This window comes from Mastigoproctus giganteus, chromosome 10 (assembly GCF_048544385.1).
Source record: "Mastigoproctus giganteus isolate SK-2022 chromosome 10, ASM4854438v1, whole genome shotgun sequence".
Taxonomy (NCBI): domain Eukaryota; kingdom Metazoa; phylum Arthropoda; class Arachnida; order Uropygi; family Thelyphonidae; genus Mastigoproctus; species Mastigoproctus giganteus.
In genome coordinates this window covers 165,710,912-165,716,911 of record NC_143584.1, presented here as the reverse complement: position 1 = coordinate 165,716,911, position 6,000 = coordinate 165,710,912, and the positions used below count along the sequence as shown (strand labels likewise).

Sequence of the window (6,000 nt, the reverse complement as noted above, 5' to 3'; positions counted from 1 at the left end):
GAGGTGTATAAAGCCTTGAATGGTTTAAGCATGCTCAATGCTGATGGGATTCTTCCTCTAGCTCAGAAAAATCACCTGAGAGGGCATAAATTCAAATTGAGGAAAGACAGATGTAGGATAGACGTGCGGAAATTTGCCTTTAGCCAGCGGGTGGTTGGTTGGTAGAACAGACTGCCATCCCTTGTGGTGGAGGTTGATAGCCTAAATAAGTTTAAGGCTCAGCTGGACAGGTATTTTGAACGAACAGAGGGGTGAAGTGGAAGTGGGTTTTTTTTTTTTTTGGCTGATGCTGCATAAGCTTGCTTTCTTGCATCAAATGCCTCTACTAATGCTAATGCTAAAGCTAAAGTTCGTTTAAGCATAGGTTCTGCACTAACGTTAATTCTACTAACCAGGTAGTAATAATGCATCGTTTAATTAAAGAATTGATGTAAGTGCAGTACCCATGCATAAACCAACTTCTTCATAATAATACTCTTAGCATTTAGCCAAGAAATATTTTTAGATTTTCCACAAGATGTTGGAAGAATTATCGTAGCTACTATTCTCGCCGCGAGGGTGCGGCAGTAGCATAGAGAAGTGAATGCATTTTGTAACCCATTAGCGGGTTTGAGTTTTGGGTGGGTTTTCGCTTAACATGTGCTGACCTTTTTTAATTCCAGTAATAAAATGGAATGTTTTCTTTGTGAAATGATATTTGCGATACTTTCGAAAAGTACACATTTTTTTAAAATGGATTCCCAAATTTGATATCAGTATATTGTCTTAATCATTGAATACATTGAAGTTAATGTAAGTTTAGTGCAACTGAATTAAAAATAGACACCAGCGGAAGGTACTGTATATTACTCAGAACGGGAGATTGTATTTATCTGCATGTATAAATAAATACATAATGAAGATTACTGTTTATTTTTGTATTGAATATGTTTTTGGGTTTGTGGAATGCGTGTTTGTTCAACCGTCTGTTTTCCTCACTAACTAGAAGTAAATAACACTTAACAGCTTTATACTTTTTTCACTTTAATTATTTAAATTTTTATAAGTATAGTTTGTAATACACGTAAGCACTGTACACCTTAAGTGGTAAGTGTGACTAAAAAATTCGGTGATTTGGTTTTTATACTTTTTTTAAAAATTTCTCCTGTTGAGTTTTTGGATTGTGTTCTGCTGTGCTTGTCCCTCTCTGTCGGTAGGAGTAGCCATTAGTTTGCATTCCATTCCTTCTAATCTGATGCTTAGGTTAAAGTGGGAGGGGGCTCACATCTGGTAAGTATGGACTTGGCACACCCTGGGTCCTGAGTTAAATGTCATCATTCTTCTCTTGGTGATTCCCATCTACTTCTGACTCTCTCTCTCAGGGTAACTCAATTTTTTTTTTTTTTTGGCTGGTGCAGCAAAAGCCTCTGGCTTCCTTGCGCCATATGGCTAATTATAATAATAGTAATGTGCAAAGAATGTGTTTGCTTAAGCTGTCTAATGCCAACGAATATAATGCTGGTTGTATTCCGAGTTGCATATTTTAAATTGTATGATCGCGAAGTCCTTAGTCCGGTGGTTTTATCAAATTGGGGCGGTCAACCCACTGGTAGGGTGAGAACATGACACTTTCCAAAAATCCCAGTACTTTCAATTGAAACTAGAAGTATATCGTGCTTAATGACATTTTGTTGTCAAAACCCCTCATCTTTTCATTTTATTTTCATCTTATTTAATTTTTCATGTATAAATAAGACTCTAATAGAAGTGTCAGAGTGGAAGGTGAACTTAAATGTTTGAGAATGATTTCTATAGTCATTCCATTTTACTTTTTTTTAAGTGCAAATTCTCTTGCTGACTAGACAATTATTGATTTCATGTATTAGTGTCAACTTTTGAGTGGCTCTTTTGTCAACTAGGAATGAACACATTGTGTTAGATTTTGCTAGCAGTGAATAAACCGTCCATAAAGGAATGGGTTATTCACCAGTAAAGATGATGATATAGATAGGTGAAGAGGGAATCAATTTGAGGTAATGATTAAGTTGAAATTAGCATTAGTAGAGGCACATGATGCAAGAAAGCAAGCTTATACAGCATCAGCCAAAAGAAAAAAAACAAAACAAAACCCCCTTCCCATTTCACTGATCCATTCATTCCAAATGTTTGTCTAGTTCTGCCTTGAATTTATTTAAGCTGTCAACTTCTACAACAACAGATGGAAGTTTGTCCCAGCAATCAACTACCCGCTGGCTAAAGGCAAACTTCCGCACATCCATTCTACAACTGTCTTTCCTCAGTTTGAATCTATGCCCCTCAGGTTTGTAATCTGAGCAAGAGGAAGAATCCCATCAGCATTGAGCCTGCTCAATCCATTCAAGGCCTTATATACCTCAATTATATCATCTCCATGCTAACTCCTTTTCAATGAGATTAAGCATGAGGACAAATGGAAGGAATTCTGACATTAATTATAGTCTCAAAAAGCCTGAACTGACACTGCCTCTCATTAACTTGAAATCAGGAGCACAGATTTCTGTTTTGTATATAGCATTAGCATTGGCATATGATGCAAGAAAGCAAGCTTATGCAGCATCACCCAAAAAAAAAAAAAAAAAAACCCTTCCACTTTACCCCTCCGTTCGTTCGAAATACCTGTCCAGCTGAGCCTTAAATTTATTTAGGCTATCAACTTCCACAACAAGGGATGGAAGTCTGTTCCACCAACCAACTACCAGCTGGCTATAGGCAAATTTCTGCACATCTATCCTACATCTGTCTTTCCTCAATTTGAATTTATGCCCTCTCAGGTGATTATTCTGAGCAGGAGGCAGTATCCCATCAGCATTGAGCATGCTCAAATCATTCAAGGCTTTGTACACCTCTATCAGATCACCTCGCTGGTGCCTAGTCTCCAGACACTGTAATTTGCAAAACTTAAGCCTTTCTTCATAAGAGCAACCCTTCATTCTGTTCACCAACCTTGTTGCCCTTCTCTGTACTCGTTCCAGCAGCTCTACATCCTTCTTGAAATGAGGCCTCCAGACCTGTATACAGTACTCAAGGTACTGTTGCCTTATACAAGGGAATAATCACCTCCCTATCCCTGCTAGAAAAATTCCTGTATATCATTGATAAGACACCATGAGCTACTCTTGCAGCCCGTCTGCACTGCTCAGAGAACTTCATATCTGCCTGCACAATTAACCCCAGGTCCTTTTCATTTTCTACCACTGTCAGTGTAGTACCACAGAGTTGATACGTTGCTCTGGGGTTGCTGTTTCCCATGTGTAGTACTTTACATTTGTCAATGTTAAACTTCATGTGCCACCTCTCAGCCCATCTGCTCAACCTTTCCAGATCCTGTTGCAGCAGCATAGCGTCAGTAGCGTCCTTAACAACCCTGCCAACCTTTGTATCGTCTGCAAAGTTGGACATTAAGCTTGATATACCATCATCAATATTATTTATAAATACAGAAAACAACAATGGACCCAACACTGAACCCTGAGGAACTCCACTAATAACATTAGTCCACAATGAGCAGTGTCCATTAATTACCACTCTCTGTCTTCTGCCACTCAACCACCCCTTTATCCATAGCAACAATTGCCACCAATGCCACACTGCTCCAATTTGTGCAGCAGTCTTCGATGTGCAACAGTATCAAAAGCCTTTCTAAGGTCCAAATATATAATATCAAAGTTATTCCCTGCATCCAATTCTTTTGTGACTACATCATAGTATCCAATCAAATTAGTCAGGCAAGACCTTCCCTTAACAAGACCATGCTGTGTCTGAGCTATAACTGAATTCTTGTCAAGATGATCCTGCAGTGCTTCTTTAACCAGTGCTTCCATTAATTTTCCTGGAACAGAAGTTAAACTCACAGGTCTATAATTACTTGTGTCAGCCTTTGATCCTCCTTTGTGAATTGGGGTTACATTTGCACATCTCCAGTCTGTGGGTACCTCCCCTGAGTCCAAGGAAGCTCTCATAATTATGGCTAACGGATTGCTTACTTCCTTTGCTGCCTCCTTTAATATAACTGGATAGATCCCATCCATCCCAGGTGCCTTTCTTGTTTTTATCTTCAACAATTTCTCCTCCACTTTACTCTCAATTATTACAAGATCATCTAGCTCACTGCCAGTGTTTACTTCATCTATGGCATTCCCCTTCCTGAATAACTCCTCATGTGTGAATGTAGATGCAAAATATTGATTTAGTTTGTTAGCTACCTGAGCAGGATCATGAACAGTTGAACCATCGATATCAAGTGGACCAATCTGATTCATCCCCTTCCTTCTAGAGTTTACATAAGTAAAGAACTCCTTGCTGTTTTCCTTTGCATCCCTTGCCAAAGATTTCTCGTAATCTGCCTTCGCCTGCCTAACCTCCTTTGTAACTTGGTTACAGATCAACTTATATCTATCATAGGCTTCTGTGTCACATGTTAATTTATATGTATCCCATGCATTTTTCTTCTCTGCCATATGTCTCATTAGTTCATCTGACATCCATTTAGGCCTGAACCTTGAACAATATTTCTTAGTTGGTATGTAAAGCCTAGTAGTTTCCAAGATAAGTTCTTTGAATGCTTCCCATTTTGAGTTTGCTGTTGGTAACATCAGTTGGTCCCACTGTATAGAATTTAAATACTGTCTCAGACCATCGTAGTCGCCTTTACGAAAGCAATAACCCTTCCCTTTACCCCTGATGGTAGTTATCTCCTTGAGTAAATCCCGCTTCAGCACACTGTGATCACTGCCACCTAGTGGTTCCTGTATCTGCAAGGCTGCATATATTAGGCTGGACTGAACATTTGCTTGCTAATTTTCTGAATATGTAATTGTTACATTATTCGGTAGATCTGTAGTCATTCCATTTTACTTCTTGGAGTGCAATTTCTTTCTGAATAAATAGTTATTGAATTCCCCTGAGGGCCATAATCTGATCAAGAGGAAGAATTCCATCAGCATTGAGCTTGCTCAAACCATTCAAGACCTTAAACACTTCAATCAGATCACCTCATAGGTGCCTAGTCCCCAGATGCTGCAATTTGCAGAATTTAATTTAAGCCTTTCTTTTAAAAGTAACCCTTTGTTCTCCTTACCAATGTCATTGCCCTTCTCTGCTTGTTCTAGCAGCTCTGCATCCTTCCGAAAATGAGGCCTCCAGGCCTGTATCCAGTTCTCAATATGTGGCCTGACCATTGCCCTGTACAAAAGGATAATCACCTTATTCCTGCTAGCAAAATTAATATATATTGACAAGACTTCATTAGCTGTCAGCAGCTCATGGTTCTTGTCAATGATAGCAGTGCAGCTTGCCTGCACTGCTCAGGAAACTTCTTATCTGACTGCACAGTTACCCCGAAGTCTTTTTCATTCTCCACTACCCTGAGTGTAGTACTGCACAGTTGAGATGTTTCTTTGGGGTTACTGCTGCCATTATGCAGTACTTTGCATTTGTCAATGTTAAACTACTGTTGTCACTTCTCAGCCCACCTACCAAACTTTTCTAGATCCTGTTGCAGCGACGTGCCATCATTACCCCTGCCAATCTTTGTATCATCTGCAAACTTGGACATTAAAGCTTGATGTACTTTCATTAATGTCATTGATAAATATAAAAAATAAAAGTGGGCCCAACACCGAACCCTGGGGGAGAGGACTCCACTAATAATAGTAGTCCATGAAGAGCAGTGTACATTGATTGCTACTTTGTCTTCTCCCACTCAACCATCTCTTTATCCATAACAGCAATTTTCCCTTAATGCCATACTGCTCCAATTTGTATAGTAGTGTTCCATGTGCTACAGTATCAAAAGCTTTCCTAAAATCCAAGTATATGATATCAAAATTCTTTTTGCATCTAGTTATTATTATTATTAGCTATATGATTCCAAGGAAGCCCGAGGCTTATGCTGCACCAACCAAAAAAATACCCAAGTTACCCTGAGAGAGAGAGAGAGAGAGAGAGAGAGAGAGAGAGTCAAAAGTAGAAGGGAATCACCAA

At 39.1% G+C, this 6,000-nt stretch overlaps 1 protein-coding gene across 2 annotated transcripts in view; it reads left to right on the top strand.

Annotated features, from left to right (window-relative positions):
• The first annotated feature begins 583 nt into the window (after window positions 1-583).
• The window catches only part of LOC150079452 (calpain-7-like), a 133,377-nt gene continuing 127,960 nt past the window's right edge, over window positions 584-6,000 (top strand). For both annotated transcript variants that reach the window (XM_090384077.1, XM_090384076.1), the window contains exon 1: window positions 584-835. The gene's annotated coding sequence lies outside the window, so the exon portion shown is untranslated. The remainder of the gene's footprint in view (window positions 836-6,000) is intronic.